Consider the following 18,834-nt stretch of genomic DNA (forward strand, 5'->3'; position numbering starts at 1 on the left):
GTCAGTTACAATGTGTCCATTTCTGGTCTACAGCATAATGTCCCAGTCATGCTATATTTGTGTGTGTGTGTATAAAAACATATATTCATTTTCATATTCTTTTTCATTAAAGGCTTTTACAAGATACTGAATATAGTTCCCTGTGCTGTACAGAAGAACTTTGTTTTTTTTATCTATTTATATACATATAGAATGATTTTTTAAAAACCTGCGCCTGAAATTTCAACATCAACATAAAAAATCACAATTAGTGAGCTCACCTTATTTTTACCTTTTTCCACGATATTTTTTTTCATGCCTCATCTCCTGCCCTGATGCTTTAGAGAACCTGCAAATCAATGTATTTTCTCGTTCCATATGGCGTCTGCATACTATTAGGCAGTGTCTGAGTGGCCCGAAAGATATTCCTGAGAATAACGCTTGCTTTGGGATGGATGCTTCTCCAGGTGAACATGTTGGAAACACAGCCATGAAAAGAAGTATTCCTATCACAGAAGAAAATCAATCAACAATCTAAGTCCTGACAACTTTGCAGCCTTGTTCCTGCGTGATTTCAGCACCCAGAGCCCAGGGAAACGTAAGAGGGTCTGACCGTGTGTGCTGTGCTCAACATACAGGGTCACCTTCAAAAACTATGATCCTACTTGTGGAAAAGCAGAATTTATGAGATAATCTGAGTAATTTTAGGGTCTCTAAGAACATAACAGTAGGTAGGGGCCACAACTGGCCAGAAATATCAGTGAATCAAACAATTTCCAGAAGGCTTGTCCTCAAACTGAGAATTTTAAATCATTCTCCCATGTTTTTGTTTTTTTCATAATGATCTAAATTTTGTTTCTACGTTCCATCTTCCACCCACTGTATCCTGCATGTTTTCATAGGTCTCACGTACACTGTGATTTATTTAAAGTCTGTGTCTATGTTATGTTTTCTTAGGGCCGATACCTTATATAATTGCACAGTGAACAGTGAAGAATGTCTGGATGATTTTGATTGTTTGGAAATTTTGTGTGTGTGTGTGAGATTTGCTTTCCGGCACATAATTCAGATCAGCACAGGTTAAATGCTGAGCACGAATCCGATGCTCTGCAAAAATAACGCATGATGCCTTTTTTTGTTCTATGTGCCGATTTCACTGCCTTTGGGGGGGATGTATTAGCTCAAGCTTGTTCACTACGACCTTCCAGGTTTCTCTTTGTGGTCGTGTTTCTGTCTGTTTCCATTTGCGATACTTGCCAGAGCTTGACTCGGTTCTCCCACTGAAGACGTGGTTTAAAAAGACCTTTGGGTAATTCTGTCATTTTAAGCTTTATCTGGGTCATGACTGTTGTCAGCATGAGAACACAACTTTGAGATTATCATGGATGTTTAGAGAGTTGTTTGGGGTTTTTTGTTTTGTTTTGTTTTGTTGTTTTTTGGATGGTGTGATACCTCGATGCCTTGCTGTGGTCTCCAAGTCAGTCGTAGGTCAGATTCATTTTGGATACTGTTTTCCCGATGTGTGTTTTTTTGTTTCCATTATTTGCAAACCCTTTTCATCATTTTGTTAGAGGCATGTTGCCAGTGAATCCTTTAAAGGTGTGTGATTATTTCATTCAGTTGGTTTTAATCCAAGCAGCGTGTGTGTGCCTTTCAGTACAGGCGTCTAACGTCTTATACCTCCCGTGTTTACTGACCCAATGGTACGTGCTCCTACTATTTCAAACTGTGTTTCCCTTTTCCACCTTGTCCTTTATCTGGCTTTTTTTTTTTTTTCACCTCCTGATCTCTGCTGATTTTATTCATTGTTGGCTTGGTTCTCTTACTTTTTCCCACTTGCTCTTTTGAATATTCAAATTTCCAATTTCTTTTTTTTTTCTTTTTGAGTCATAGTCAGTTTATAAGGTTGTGTCAAATTCCAGTGTAGAGCAGAATTTTTCAGTTATACATGAACACACATATATTCATTGTCTCATTCTTTTTCGATGTGAGCTACTACAAGATCTTGTACATATTTCCCTGTGCTATACAGTATAATCTTGTTTATCTATTGTGCATATGCCTGTCAGTATCTACAAATTTTGAACTCCCAGTCTGTCCCTTCCCACCCCAGTCCCAATTTCCTAATGAGCTTTAAGTATCTTTACCCTCTTTCTGCAGCAGACAACGGTACCGATATACCCAAACTAGTCAGACATCTACCCCGCCTCTCATTCCTCATTCGGAATACTTAGCATTTCTTCTCCAGCTTACTTTTTGGTATACAATTTTAATGTTGTATTCAGATTGTTTTTGCAATTAGTACACATTGATAGGATTCCCAAAATCAGCTCATAGTGGTCTTCACTTATCTTCCACATTGAATGTAGCATTTCCTGTCAAGTTTATTAGTCTGGGCTAAAGTATGCATGTCTTTTTATACCGTGTCTTTATTAAGATGTAAATATATTACATCTTTATTTACACATTTATTAAGAATCTTTGGGTAAGATCCTTTTTTTGGGAGTCACATCTGCATGAAAATTATCTTTATTCCTTTTATTAACTGTTGAATCATAGATGGCTGTGATTGGAATTCTATATTCCCAGATACTGTGAATAAATGTTTCAGATATACTGGGATGGATCCTGTATTTCTAAGGTGACCCCAGTCATTCCTGCCGCCTGGTGTCCATCCTTCTCTGTGTTGTCTCTTTTCGTCGAGTGTAGGCGGGTGGGTTTCTAGACACGGGACATTTTTAGGGAGATTGCAGACGGTTCCACATTAACGGAGTTTAAGTTTCTCAACAGGAAGGTTATCTTCGGTGGGTCTGCCTTAATCAGAGTAAGTCCTGACTGCGCCCTCCTGAACACGGGACCCACCGAAGCCACGCCCAAATTCCCCACCTGCAGAAACTGGGTGATGGTACATGATTTAATTTTTTACAGTAAATCAACGCTGCACCCTCCGTCACCACGAGCCGGTGTCAGTAGACGGAGTTCGCTGCACGCGGGCGAGCAGACCCACGTCTGGCTCAGTAACAAGACTTTGCTTCTGTCTGACTCCTTTGGCTCAACTATTAATTGGGGGGTAGATAATAGTCCATCCATCACAGAGTCATTACACAGACAGTGTTGATTTTTTTTTAGAGCCCTGCCAGCATGACCTGGAGAATATATTTAACAAGGCCATTCTTGTCCTTTTCGTTTTGGGGACGATTTTTGCAGGCACTGCCCGTGCTGAGAGAGGAACGTTGCTAGTACCCGTTACACAGGGCGTTCCTGCCTGAAAAAGCCACGTTTTTAGAACAGGGGGCCGTCTCTGGATTGCATGACAGGTTTACATATGGGGCCGTTCCTCTCCCAAGGTCTCAGTAATTGTGTTTTTTACACCCAGCCTCCAAACCTCAACAATCTATTGATGTTTGAAGTGAGCGATGGCATTGATTTTTTTTCTCTCTCTCTCCTTATATTACAGCGCCTGAGGGTTTTAATAAATGAGCAGTGGCCTTTATGGAAACTATTGGAAGTCCCTCTGATGGAGCAGCTACTAAGCTATCACGGAGACGTAAGAGCAGACTCATGCAGAAGGTCCTGGCGTTGAAACTCTCGGGCATCTCTGCTTGTAGAGGGTCGGACTGCAACTCTGGACCAAAAAAATCTGAAATGCATCGCTCTCCTCCAGTTAGGTCACTTTTAATATCATAATTTTTTTTGAAATTTTCTTTTTGTGGGGGAGGTAATTCGATTTATTTATCTATATATTTACATGGTGGCACTGGGGACTGAACCCAGGACCTTTGACATCCTAATTTTTAAAAAACATTCTAATAGTCTGTGGCTGACTACTAGCCTTTGTGTGGTTAATGACAATTTCTCACGGGCCAAAAGTTCCTTGGTTTTATGAAAGGAAATCTCACCTCTCTTTAAGACGGTTTAATCTGAGTGGAACCCACAAGGAAAGCGACGCGTCCGTCTAACTCTACGGACTAGAAAAATGTTCCTGGTCCCCTTTATCTCTCACCGCCCAGGACGCTTACCTCCGACGAGCTCATGGGGTGTTGACTGCGGGGAGAGACGCCACGACGGAGCCTTCCGGAGCGGAGTGAGGCGGCCCCGGGCACCTGCGGCTCCCAGCGCGGCAGGAGGTCTGGCCGGTCCATCCTGAGCTGTGCTGGGGGGTGGGGAGCGCACAATACACGTCAAAGACATAGAACTGCGACCCCCGCTCAAAAGAACATAAGATGCGGCACGAGTATTTTCACACGGATCACATGCTGAGATGCAACTAGCCGGTCCGTTCTGGGTCATATGAATGGACTGCACCTGTGTCACGTGACTTACTTTTACAGTGGTTTCCAGGAACTCAGAAGTTCCACAGTTGGCCAGCCGCATATTTCCACTGCGCGGCACTGAGCTGGAAGTCCTTTCCTATCTGTGATTTTTTGGCGGGGTGGGCGTGGGGGGAGAGTCCAGCTGAGTAAATCTAAGTCAGTCAAACAGTCAGGTTTTGACGAATCTGCATCAGTCAAAAGTTTCTAAATCTGCATCTTTGTATTTCAACTGATTTAATTTTTCAGTATGTTGAGAGTTCTAAACAGATCAGTGATACCAACTATCCAAAATATAACCTTTCCGTCGGATCAAAGGAAAGATCATGAGACTCAAAAAGGTCATGACGAAGGTTTAATGGAATGATGGACATAAATTACTTAGCTACTGTTGCATAACAATTCTATTTTATTATTTATCACATGTGTGCATCTATCTAAATATCCATCAATCTATCCATCCATCCATTCATCTAATCTATATCTATCTTTCCATCCATCCATCCATTCATCCATACATCTAATCTATCAATCTGTCCATCCATCCATCCATTCTATCCATCCATCCATTCTATCTACCCATCCATCTAATCTCTATCAGTCTGTCCGTCCATCCATCCATCCATCCATCATTCCATCTAATCTATCTACCTACCTACCTATCCATCTATCCATCCATCCATCCATCATTCCATCTAATCTATCTATCTATCTATCTATCTATCTATCTATCTATCTATCTATCTATCTATCTATCTATCCAACCATCCATCCATCCATCCTGTCTGTCTATCTATGTATCTATGTATCTATCTATCCATCCATCCATCCATCTAATCTATCAATCAGTCTATCTACCTATCATCTATTCATCCATCTAAACTTTCTATCATTCCATCCATCTAATCTATCAATCTATTCATCTATCAATCTATCCATCCAACCATCCATCCATCTAATCTATCAACCTATCCATCTATCAATCTATCTATCCATTCGTCCATCTATTTTTCCATCCACCCAACCACCCATTCATGCATCTAATCTAATCTATCTATCATCTATCAATGCATTCATCCATCCATCCATCCATCCATTCTGTCTGTCTGCCTGCCTGCCTATCTCTCTCTCTCTCTATCCATCCATCCATCCATTCATCCATCCTTTGTGTCTGTCTATCTATCCATATATCCATCTATCTATGTTTCCATCCACCTAACCACCCATGCACCTATCGTAATCTAGCTTCTGTCTGTCTGTCTGTCTGTCTATCTATCTATCTATCTATCTATCTATCTATCTATCTATCTATCTATCTACATTGTGTATTTTACAAGATATAGATCAAGCTGTCCTTGGAGCTGCTTCCTTCTCAGGGCTGTGAAGGAACCATCAGCTTCAGAGTTTCTTTCGCTTGTGAGTGGCCATCCTCTCCCCATTTCTTGACAAGGCATTTTCCCTGTGTATGCATCTCTGTACCCAAACTTCCCCTTCTTATAAGGACACGAGGCATATAAAGTTGGTGCCCACCCTAATGTCCTCATCTTAACTGAATTACCTCTTCGAATAAGGTCACATCGTGAGGCTCTCTGGTGGTTAGAATTTTAACCTGTAACTGGGAAGGATATACTTAAACCCAGGCCAGGAAAGAGAGTGGTCCGTTTCCCTCACCAGCAGGAAAAATCTGAGCTCTTGCACATGGACTGTGAGCTCGTGTCCCGCCAGCTACAAGCAGGCTCTCAGGAGGCACGTAACCAAGTTGGGAGACTTTCCACATGTGACCTTGTAAACTCCCACGATGGGGTGTTCAGCTCGCTCATACGACTGACGACTGCAAGGCGGTCACAGCCCCGAGCAAGAAAGTCAGCAGAACTTCCCTGACACTCCAGGCTGTGCCTGTCTGGGACGTTCAACACCGAGAAAGTGCAACCTGGGCTCAGGTGAGGGAGGCACCTCTTCCCGTCAGTCCTTAGATGCAGTGGATGCTTGCAGGCTGACATCTTTCAAACAACCAGCAAAGAGTTTTCAAGTTCCAGAGGGCTGATCCGCAAAGGGGAGGGAGCAGCGTTCAAACCAAGCAAAGGAGAGGAGGAGATTTAGGAGCCGGCCGTGAGAGAGGAGCTATTTCAGGCCAAGGCGGAGAGACCTATTTTGGGGAGAGATACTCACGTGGAGAGGGGACACCGTGACCCGGAACGCAGCCCTCCACGCCCACCAGACTCAGAACAAGGGAAGAGAGCCGACGGGGACGGGCTGGGGTTGGCACCCCAGATCCTCCCCACCTTGGCCACTGCACACATTTCTTTGGAAAAGGCTTTCAGAAATCTTTCTGGCACACGTCGTGACTTATACAATTCAGGGCACCGGCATGGGTGACACGTTTTATTAATTTGCTCCTGAAAATTCCCTTTCCTGTGGGTGAGTTGGAGAACTTTTCTATAAATGGACAGCTCTTTTTTTTTTTTTTTGGCAAATTTGATGCAGGAAAAGTTAAAGAAAATGCTGTAAATGCTGTATTGAGATAGGACTGGTGTCTAAAAGGCGTGCATATTTAACGTCTACAAGCTTGTACATGTGTATACACGCGTGAAGCCATCCCTACCGTCTCGTCCGGGACTCCCACTGCCAGACACGTGGCGCCGCGTTTGGCATCTCTTTCCTCCTGTCCTTGGCCACCCGAGAAGGCTGCATTCCAGACGCCCCGTCTCAGTTTCGCAACTTTGTCCTGACGGCTGAGGTGCTTTGCCCGCCCCCTACTGCCAACGACAACAAAGCTCAAATTTACCGTTCTAGCATTTCCGGGGAGGGCGGCCAGGGCTGCGCGTCGGGGTAACACCTGCAGGCCTGACAGATCTTCATTTGGTTTTTGTTCAGTTTCTGCAGTTTCGTTCCAACTCTTTTGCTTCGGCTCCCCTTCTCCGCGCCCAGCCAGGATGCGCTTACGGTACCTCGTGGGGTCCGACTTGGTCCAGCGGTGGGCGGGCCCTGCCGGGGGTGGGGGGGGTCAGGTGCACCTTGTGGGTCTGTGACGTGCAGCTGGTCAGCCTCTTCCCTGCCTTAGCAGTGACCATCCTCCTTTCATCTAGAGGGCCGTCCCTGTAAGGCGGGTTGCCATCTATGGCATGGATGAAGTGTGAAGCGGAGGGACGTCACTGCAACCATACAAACCCAGCCGGCTGGCTGTTTGCATTTAGGTCCCCAGGGGATAATGGTGTGGGGGGAATTGCCCCGTGCAGGGAGTGGCTTCTGTCCCAAACTGGGTGAACTGCTGGGTCTTAGACGGTGATACACACCAGGTCCCTGTGTCCCAGGAATTAACATGGGGTTTTCAAATTGATCCTTATAAGGAAGGGGAGCCATCCTGACTGCTCCCCGAGCCCCAGGGTGGGAACTGGGGCTGGAGAGTGCCGGGAGGTGGCGGTCGGGGTGGACACCTGGAGCAGCTGGGACGGCCAGCGGGGCTGGAGGTTGGGGCAACAAATGCCCACCTGCACTCCCTCTGCTTCCTTCCTGTGTGACAGATTCTCCCTGGGGCTCCTTTCACCATAAGGTGGCAGACACCTGCATTTCACCCACCCTGATGTCACAGCACAAATGCCTGTGCACGGAAGATGTCCTCACTCGTCCCCATTCCTTCCCAGAAGAGCTACAGAGCCATTCCACGGCCACCGCAGAAGCATAAATAGCACTGGATCGTCCCCAAGCATTCAAAGGGCGCCCTTGGACCCTGGTGTCCGCCAGCCAGGCTGAATTCCGAGATGGGGCTTTTGGTGATTTCAGGAGCCAAACGGAACCTCTCCCTTCTCCCTGAGAATGTCTCAGGTTCGGACAAGAACAGACAGTTTTTGACGTGTTCCCCGCTCTCGCACAAAACAATCACAATGGCAAGACTGTATCGTAATGGACACAGTCATGCGGGGGCCCCTGCTCTTCTGACGCTAACGTACGTCGGGGCCACACCTTATTACAATAGACGGTCGGCTCTTTCTTACTCATTGGCTCACAGCCGTATTTTGCCCACGCAAGATACACCCAAAAGGACCCTCCTTACGGACAGATGGGGTATTTCTCCCACATTTATCACGTTTCCCTCATTTGTAAGTTCAAGAACAAGAAAGGAGCAGAAGCAGAAACACACTCCAACAGGAATGAACACAGATCGGGAGCAAACAAGACGGTTCACAAAGCAGCTGGAAGTCCGGTGACAGTAACGTCTCTCCAACGGGGAGCCCGGCTCAAATGCAAAACAAACTGGCTTAATCTGGAGGGAAAAAGCCGGTGCCGCTTTGGGGAACGCTGAAAGGAAGATCTTGAGGACAGTTGATCCTGAGGACAGGTGGTCCTGGCAGCTGCTGGGGACTTCACCGAAAATTCCCCCACGGCGGCTGGCTGGCCACAGCCGGCTTCGCCACAACTCGTTGCAAAGTCCAGGCTCCCACGGCTCCCTGCATGACAGGCCAGCACACCGGGAGACGAGGTGTTGGCGCAAGGAGTAGCGACTTTCTCTGGAAAGCCAGCAGATGGAGAAGACGGCGGACTGGTGTCCCAAAGAAGCACCTTCCCCAGGTCAGAATTCAGGCTCCTTTTGTACTAACCAGGGGGCGGGGTATAGGGAAAGAGTCCTTGGTGGCAGCGGGGACTGTTCGGTTCTTCCTTCCCGAGGGCATTCACAGGTCAGCCTGGTCAGGGTGTTTCCTGTGAGCTGAGCAAATGTATTTTAGCTTATTGCTCACTCCCTGGAGGCAGGGTTCCCGGAGACGGGCCATTCTGTATCACTGGTAACATCGCTCTAGTGACGAACTTGGAATGGACACAAAGTCTCTTCCGTATTACGACCCATCTGGCTGAGCTCACTTAGCATAATCTTCTCCAGGTTCACCTGCATCATCACAATCGCAGGGCTTCCTTCTTTTTAAGGTTGACTAATATCCCACTGTACGTGTATGTCTGTATCCATTTATCCTTCATCCACGCGTTTGTCCGCGGACATCCGGGTTGTTTACCGTGGGTGATGCAGCAAGGACCGTGGGATCTGCTGCGGATCCTGACTCCATTTCCCTGGGACCCACACCCAGAACTGGCCGTGAGGGGGACCCTGCTGAAGCCACTCAGCATTCACTGAGCCCTGCTGGGGTGGCAGACCTCTGAAGGGACTGCAGACGGCTTCCTCCTTTTCAGGACCTAGAAGCACTGAAGTGTGCACACCCGGAGAAAGAAGAATTTTGTCTGGCATCCCCAGTCCCCAGCCTTACTGAATAAGATGGATTTGGGCCCCAGAATCAGACAAGGGAGGCATGTGCTGTAAAAATACTTTAGGAGTCCCCCCTGCCGTGTCCTGTTCAACTGTTGTCATGTGCCTGTTAATCTCCCCACTTAGTGTCTTTTTCTTTTTAATTTCTTTTTACAGGGGGATGTAATTAAGTTTACTTTTTATTTATTTTTAGAGGAGGTGCTGGGGATTGAACCCAGGACATCGTGCACGCTAAGCATGCGCTCTGCCACTTGAGCTGTGCCCTCCCCTCTGATCTCCCTACTTAGCGTCTACACCACGGAGCCCACTTTTGTGGTGTGCACATCACCACCCTCAGAGGTAGAACTAAGGTTCCCGCAGTAATTGTTACAAAACATAGAGCCTGGGGGTCAAGGCGGTGTCTTTCCTGAGGACATTCTAAAAAAGTACTGGTGGCCACAGAATAGCTGTGTTAATCGGCTCTTCCCTGCTGGCTCAAAAAAAAAAAAAAAAAAGACAGAAAATCAGGCTTGTTTCAAAAGAAAGCAGGGGGTCTGGGGAGAAGAGAAATGCCCGGAGGACAGAGTGACAGGTGACATTGCATGGATACGGATGGATTGTCAACCTGATCGTTCAAAAGGCAGGTAGAGAAACTGCTGAAAACAGCCACGTGGGTCCAGCATGGGTGCAAGAAAACACACACCCTGAGGACCCACGATGGGTGACCAGAAGCCCTCTTATCCACGCTCGGCAGCTGGAATCAGCCACCCCGCCCCTCCGCGCTGACTCCCGAGCTTGGCAGTAAGAGGCCAGAGCAACAGGGCTGGTGCTGTGCGAGGCCCGGCGGGAAAGGCTCGGGCCTGGGTGCTCCTCCCGGAGGCCCTCTCGTCCGGGCAAACCCCGCTGCTCGGGAAGCGGGCGCGCTCCTAGGCAGCCAGGCGCACGTTATTAGTTTAATCCTCTCCTCCGTTATTTTTCACCCCATGGCAATGATTCTAAAGATAACCTACAGAATTATGTAACTCCGCCTGCCTTTACACTCTGGCTTGCTGTGTGTGTGTGTGTGTGTGTTTAAAGAACTTCTAGACGGATCCACCATGAGTTGCTACGGCGGGAAGCAGCAGAAAAGGTTATTTATGTCGGTGGGCCCTTCTTCGTCCTGCAGTCCTGGCGCTCCGGTGCTCCTGGGAGCGACGATTTAATCTCTGCAGTCTTGGCAGCGCGACCGAAGCAGTGGGTTAAGTTGTAAAAGGAGTGTTTCAACATCGAGTGCTCTAACAGTGAGATGTAAATGTTTTTACTGCATTTCTACAGCCCAGATTCTCCGAGAAAGTTAAAAAAAAAACAAAAACAGAGAGAGAGAGAGAGAGAGACAGAGAGACAGTGAGCTCATCCTTTTGAGGACGCGACAGACCAAGCTTAGGTTCACAGAAGAAGACAAATTGCAGGGGGAAGTCCCAGCACCAAGGGAATTAGAGAATTCTGGATGGACTGACATCCTTTAAGTCTACTCTGACACCGACTGGTTTTAAATCCGGACTTTGGCGGGGAAGCACCCTACAGTTTGGAAGTTAAGATTCACCTTCTCTCTCGATAGTTCACTTTGTTTCAAAAATGTTCTCTTTTGCTCCCGTTTCGTAAAGGACAATTACTCTAAGGCATCTTATTACGTCTGGGAAATTTGAAATTCCCAGTCAAATAATCATCCAAGGTACGCTGTGCTGAGGACTGAAGTCATTCATGGAACCCAAAAGCGCTGGAAATAACAACATAACGGACCTAATCTGTTTCTCAGCGATGGAGGGAGGCGCGAATCCGTTGTGAATTACTTTTAAACGCCACATGACATGCTCTAGGGGACGTATGATCTTACTCCGTAGGGAGCTGACTGGTGATTTCTGGGTTTGCTCCGTTTCACTTACCGCTGGAATTAAATCATTCAGGGGAACCTATCCGGTTGGGTGACAATCAAAGATAGAAGGAGGTAAAAACACGGACAGTGTTCAAATCTGTCTCTCCTGATGGTTCAGCATTGATTACAGAGTCCCTAAATACATCTGGCCAAGTGTCTTTTTCTTAAAAATTCCCATCTGTGTTTGATGTTTGTTTTTTAAGGTGAATTCACTAAGGGCAGAAGTCTGCTTTGTTTCACCCATAAAAAAATGAATGATTCCCCTTTTCCTTTCTGAGCAGACCATGACAGCAACGGAACTAAGATGGTCTAGATACACGTAATTCATCAGACGTTCAGTTTAAGGCATGAGATGAAAGGGGGCCGGTTGCACTGACTAATCACACAGGCAAGAAGGCTCTCAGATGCACCGTCTTTAAGAGCGTGTGTTCCAAAGTGATGTTAACAGGAAAAGGCATTGAGTATCAATAAAAAATCTGGCTAAACTGACTCAGAGCAAAATCTGGGAACATAGAGAGACCATCTGGTTTCAATGTTTCCTATAAGTATAGGAAGAATAATTTCCTCTATTAAATTACCGTTCATCCTACGGCTGTGAATGGTACGCAGACTAAGGCAGCGTGCTGGCCAGCTGTGGTCTGACGTGTACAGGGACGCTGCAGAATTTTGTGGCTGTTGCACAATGAATTCAAAGCGAAACCTTAGGTCTTGGGATGATGGAAAACTCTTTCAAGAATCATGGCCAATTTTCTATTTTTTTCTTGAAATCCACAGTTAATTACCACGCTTGGCATACATGATGCTTTAAAATACACTGATCCTTGAACAACACAGGTTTGAATGGTACGGGTCCACATATACATAAGATTTTTTTCAGTAGTAAACAAGTCAGTGCAACACGGTCAGCCATTGGTTGAATCTGTGGTGGTTGGTTGAACTCACAGATGCAGAATGGGGGACACAGGGGGCCAGCTATATGTTATATGTGGATTTTCAAGTGGGCAGAGGGCCCGCCCTCTAACCCTGGCATTGTTCCAGGGTCCACCGCAGAGATTGCATGGATCGTTGGATAAAGGAGTCTAACCTACGTGCAAAACACTGTGCCTTGCAAGGTGGAAGACCGTGAGCCACAGCGTCAGACCCGTGCAGAGATTTCCCCATCTACGGACACGTCCGTCATAGCACGGAGCTTACCACTGGGTTGCCTTTGTGCGTGAGAGGAATAGAAATTCTAAGAAGAAAAACAGCAGGATGCATGGAATAGAAAGCGCCAGATTCATCCTGTTTTCAGGAGAACCATCAGTAAGGGTTTGCTGCATTGTAGTGACGAGGTTTCCACGTCACCGTAACTACACCAAGGGACTCTGGAAATCCTCCATGGGGTCGGCAACTCAGAAACCACCCGCCCACCACAAGTGCGTCCATCTGTTGTGTGTGTGTGTGCACAGATCGTCCGGCGTGGCCATCAGAACCAGGCAGCCCCTGCCGTCCAGTCTAACGGTCCCCTCTCCCAACTCAACTTTGGATTTTCCGACTCAAATCTTTGTAAAGGTGTAAGAGTTGTCAGCTCGAGAAGACAGCCCCATTGCAAAAAAACCCTCCAGCGTTACCTGCCTACGACTCTTGCACATTTTCTTTAAGGAATAATAAAAAACAAAGGCATCCAGGCCCATAGTCATTGCAGGAGACGGCAGATCGCAAAGTACATACAACTTGCATCAAATCCTTTGGTGCCCAGGGAGGAAAACAAAGTGTAAATCATTTAAAGGTTTATTTAAAAGAAACTTTAGATGGAAGCTGCTCTGTTTGGAGGTCATCTATATTTAATTTTTATGTTTTATGAAACAGAACCGTGTTTTAATCAGCCATGCACACACACACGGATTAAAACAGTTTTCTCGTGTGGCCAAACGCATTGGGCTTGCTTTTTAAAAGTTTTAAATTCATTTTTGTTTGTATTTGGCTTGTTTAGTTTGCATTCTAGACTTCAGCTCCCAAGTTCTTGGCACTGTGATGAAACATGGGTTTTTTAGAGGAAATTTTCTGGACACAGCTGAAAAGTATGGAAAATTTTATAGGCTGTGAGTGTCCACACTGAGCAGGTCTCATGGTTTTAAGTGCAGCAAGATTTTCGTTCTACACCTCAGACAAAAAAGTCCTTTGCAAGCTAAATGCACGCACCTAATACACTTGCACTGAAAAAAAAAAAGACTCGAAATAAATATTAATATGCAAGCGTCTATGTAAGGCATAAACTGTCTAAGTGCTGACCGCGCCCATCTCTCTCCCTGGGAGACCACTCGTTAGAGAGACCCCCACTGCCGTGCTCACAGCCTTGGTTCTCAGTGTCTGGTCCCCGGGCTGCAACATGCACGCCACCCGGGGGCTCGTTAGAAAAAAAAACGCAGGCTCTCAGCTTCATCCTCGACTCGCTCAGTCTTCGCTGTGACAAAACCCTTCCTGTGGCTCGTGTGCTCGCTGCAACACAAGAAGCCCCGCGCGGAGAGAAGTGCAGGCGACTGTGCACCGAGGGGACGGGGATGCTGGCCGGGCCGGGTCCCCGAGAGGCGCAGCTGTTTCGATATGACAGCTCGGCGAGAGCCGTGTTAGTGCACAGCTCGGCAGGGCCACGGAGAGGAGGGTCAGAGTGGCCCTCTTGCACTGGCTGCGTCTTAAGTAACTTTAATTCAAAATAAGCAACACGGCACTGAGGTACATTTTGGGGGTGGCCAGCCTGGTCCCCAACACCGGTAACCACCTTCCTGTTAAAAGGGTGGGTGCAGAAAAACACAGTCACCCACACGCAAAATTCCTTCCACATTTCGGCTCACCCAGTGCCTTGTCTTGATGCATTATTATCGCCCTTAACTCATCTTTTCTAAAAGCCCAGAAAAGTAACACTTGACAACTCTTCTGAAAGCTCTCTGACCCTGAGACTTAGGGATGATGGAGCATTCAGAGCCAAGGAGGGGGGCGTCCTTTCTCGAGGTCACTTCGGGGATCAGCCGAAGAGCCTCAAGCCAACGCAAGTCAGCTCAGCGAGAGACGGCTCAACCTCTCCCCAATTTTTACTTTCGGGAGCAGGCAGGAAGCCACGGGCTCTAAGTCAGGGGCCTCCCTTGCTTTTGATCCAGGGAGCCACCTCACCTTCCTTAAAACGATTGAGAACCTTAGGGAACATTTTTAATGTCCGTTATGTTTACCGATATTTTCCCAGAGCAGAAACAAAATCCGAGGCACATTTAAGGTACGTACCTGTTAGCCTATTAGTTTATATGTAATAAACCCTTTGCATGCTCATATCATGCTTTTCATTAAAAATGACCATATTTTAAAAAAATGGTCTCACAGACATAGAAAACCAACTTACGGTCACTGGGGAAGGGGATGGGAAGGTATAAATTAGGAGCTCGAGATTTGCAGATACCAACTAATATATATAAAATATACAGATTAACAAGTCTATACTGTGTAGCACACGGAACTATATTCACTATTTTGTAGTAACTTATGGTGAAAAAGAGTATGAAAACAAATGTACGTATGTGCATGTATGACTGAAGCACTGTGCTGTGCACCAGAAATTGACACAACATTATAAACTGAGTGCAATGCAATAATATATATATATATATATATATATATATATATATATATATATATATATATAGAAAAAACCTGGCTATACTTCAGTGAAAAATAGAGAGAAAAAAAAAGAACTGAAATAAAAATAGTGATTCGGGTCCGTTTCGCCTTTGTGCAAATCTCCTAAGTGAGCGTAATAAGAAACAGCCGGATGCTCCAACCTGCTTCTGCATTCAGTCTGTTATAACAGCACACGGCATGCAGCCCCTGGGAAACTTGACTCGTGAGGGGACGAGAGTCAGAAAAGGCAGCAGGGGTGGGAAGGGACAGACTGGGAGTGCAAGATTTGTAGATACTGACAGGCATATGCAGAATAGATGAACAAGATTATACTGTACAGCACAGGGAAATATATACAAGATCTTGTGGTGGCTCACAGTGAAAAAAAATGTGACAATGAGTATATGCATGTTCGTGTATAACTGAAAAATTGTGCTCTACACTGGAATTTGACACAACGCTGTAAAATGACTATAACTCAGTAAAAAAAAGTTAAAAAAAAAAAAAGAAGAAGAAGAAAAGGCAATGTGTCTGAGAGTCACAGAGAAAAGTGTTTTGTCCGAAGGACCCCCTGAAAGGGTCTTGCAGGCGCTCAGGGCTTCCCTGCTACAGGACGGAAACCCTGTGCTTTAACTGGTGGCGGGGTGGCTCTGCTCTGCAGCGTCGCAGAGACCAGGATGGGATCCGTCATTTCCAGGGGTCCGGGCAGGGTGAACACAGGGTCCCTTGGATCAAACACCATACATTTCAAGACGGCGACAGTAGACGTGAAACCAAGGGGGGAGCCTTTGTACGAATGGGGCACGTGCCAACGAAGCTGGACCTGTTAAAGAGTGAAATACATCGTATTTTCCGTCTGGAATGTTGGTGCCGAACGGAGCTGGATTTTCGAGATCACTTCGGGACACCGCAGGGATTCAAATCTGTCCAGGGGACGCGTCTGTTATTAGGTGCTTAGGGAAGAATTGAGGAGGCTCAGTGGCTTTCTCCTGGTTTCTGCTCTGCCTCCAGCTTCCCGCTGGAGTGCATCTAACCATGCTCTTCAATTTTTTTTTTTCCCAGCAGTACATTGCTGTTGTATGTTCACTGATGCTACGTTCATGGTGTAACTGGGCAGGGTGACAGAAAGGAGAGGGCGGTGTTCTGTCTTCCTAACCCAGCCTCACATTCAGGCTGGTCCTGTGCCCCTGAGGTTTGCACCTGGGACCTTCTCAGTGTCCCTGGCTTCCTTCCCAGGGCAGCACATGGCTACCTGGCACTGATGTTTGCTTTTGGGTGTGTTGGGGGTGGGGGTTGATGCCCTCTTGCTGGAGGTAGCAGATTTCTGCTTGTTAGCAACTCAGGATCTGATGGAAGACGAGTTTTCTGCTCCTTATGACAGGAGGGTGTGTCTGCTACCCTTGACCTGATTGCAAAAGGGTTTTTTGCCTGGACCGTGGCGGTGACATGAGCTGCTGCAACTTCTGTCAGTGGTTCAACATTCTGCTTCCCATGAGGAGTGCAGGAAGCCCGTGGGTCTCTGTCCCTTCCCTGGGGGAGCCGGTACTTCCCTCATGCCTGCACCATGGAGGGGAGCGCTCTCATCTCCAACCCTGCTCCAAACTGTTCTCACGGGGGAACAGAACGATCAGCTGAGAGTTTGTGACTAAGTGCAAATGCACGTTGTGTCTAGGTTCCTGAGGATGTATGAAAAATGAAAGGTACCTCCATGACTCTCACCAAGAGATAAAATAATAGTGTTTCAACTATTTTATTTAACTTATTAGTTAATGAGGGGAGTAGTAAGACACACGATCACTTTGTACGGTTACAGTTGGATAAAGAATGCTGAAATCAATCAAATGGACCACCTTCCCGTGTTTGCTGGTTATTGCGTAGCTCAGCCAGGGGGGCACGTCAGGAAACCGCCATCATACTGGTGAATTCTACAGGGTGACAATCGACTGCATTCCACTGGACATCATTTGCATTGCTTTGGACAGGAATTATCTGCACGGCTATCAATCTGCTCTAACTTAGAGAGTTGTATAAAGCCTGATCAACGGCCAACGAAGGAATAAATGACCCCCGGGGATGAGCTGGTTAGGACATTTATTGCATTTCAAATGGCTGCACCATTGTGCAATCCCCATCAGCAATGAAAGAGACTTCCTGTTGCTCCACGTTCTCGCCAGCATTTGGTGTTGTCCGTGTTTCAGATTTTGCCCGTTCTAGTAGGTGTGCAGTGCTATCTCGCCATTGTTTTAATTTGCATTTCTCTAATGACATATGATCTCAAGCATCTTTTCATTAAATCCTATTTCTTTGCTTGTTTGTTTAATTCGTTTTGTTGCAAGCAGACAGGTCAGCAGTACCCAAAAGCAGTACCATTCTTTTGTTACAGTTACAGAGGAAAAACTGGACTCAGACGCTTACAAAGTTGTCTCACGGTTGCAGTTCCGCGAGCCGCAGACAAGATTTTAAAACTCAAAATACTTTCTCATCTTCCTATTGTTCATAATTCCAGAACCATGCCTCTTGAATTAAAGAAAACGTTTTAGAGTGGGTCTAAGTTACCTGTAGAAGAAAACGTCTCATCCAGCTGAGTCTTTTATTTTCTCTAACTCAAGATAAAAATACGCCATGGTCAAAATATGAGGTTGCTCTTTCTGGCAAAGTCTTTTGTGTTTCGCCTGAATTATTTGGACAGTCATCTCCAGGGTCCTTCTCTGCAGTATGCACGCACACAGGGCTTAGTCTCAAGTTGGTAGCCTTGTCCCCTGTGCTCGGAAAACTCAACCTCACTCCATTTAGCTTATTTCCACTAATTGGGTAATTGACATTTTCTTCAGTGGATGATTCAAACGTGAAGTAGTCCTTTGCTTTTGCTGCAGGTCATTCCTTGGTTTTGCTTTATCATGACATCATCAGGTAGATATGGAAGGAATTTGGAAGAGCAAAGATAAGATGACATGAGGCAATCCACATGCACTCAGGACACAAGCTTCCTTTTTACTGAGCACCAACGAAGGTGTCCAAAAGACGTGAAATGTATGCCCCTTTTGACTGGCCGGGCTAACGACTGCTTTGCCCTCGTCTGTAATGCACAGGTAGGCACATGGTCTCTCAGTCTGCACTAGATTCAAATCATACAGCGTTTTCTCTAGGAAACCCGTTAGCAACCTCATTTTCTACACCCAGGAATGCACAGAAAATTGAGCAAAGCCAAAGTGGCGCCTGTCTCTGGTACTGATGTGAGTGTGCTCTGTGCCATGATGCGTCCTGACGTGGGAGGCACAGAAGGACCACACTTTCTGGAAGTTACCCAACCCTGAGTTCTAACCATGACTGGGCCATGCTCATACGCCGCCTCCTAAGATTGCTAGGGTAATTCAATTGTTGCAGAAAAGTGTGTTACAGCTCAGTCTGACATCCAGGCGAGAGACCACGCAGCACTTGGAGAGTTGGAGAACTCAGCGGGCCCAGAGGAGTTAACAGTCCAAGCTCTGGACCCCGTCTGTAGGTTTACACAGGCTTTTACAGGCTGCCAGTTTACACTTTGCAACATCACATGCAAATAAGGTGTAGCAAAAGTTGACCAATTAGGAACAAGCTTTGCAGAAATGGACCAATCAGGAGGGAGAGAAATAACCAATCAGGAGTGAGGGAAATGGACCAATCAGGAATGAGAGAAGTAGACCAATCAGGAGTGAGGGAAATGGACTAGTCAGGAGGGAGAGAAATAACCAATCAGGAGTGAGGGAAATGGACCAATCAGG

At 46.4% G+C, this 18,834-nt stretch overlaps 1 long non-coding RNA gene across 1 annotated transcript in view; it reads right to left on the reverse strand.

Annotated features, from left to right (window-relative positions):
* Positions 1-260: 260 nt before the first annotated feature.
* The window catches only part of LOC140691831 (uncharacterized), a 77,125-nt gene continuing 58,551 nt past the window's right edge, over positions 261-18,834 (reverse strand). Inside the window, exons 3-4 of the long non-coding RNA XR_012067474.1 lie at positions 3,999-4,132; positions 261-485 (exon numbers count right to left, since the gene is read on the reverse strand). This is a non-coding gene — a long non-coding RNA (uncharacterized lncRNA). The remainder of the gene's footprint in view (positions 486-3,998; positions 4,133-18,834) is intronic.

Source organism: Vicugna pacos, chromosome X (genome assembly GCF_048564905.1).
Source record: "Vicugna pacos chromosome X, VicPac4, whole genome shotgun sequence".
In the NCBI taxonomy this organism is placed as follows: Eukaryota; Metazoa; Chordata; class Mammalia; order Artiodactyla; family Camelidae; genus Vicugna; species Vicugna pacos.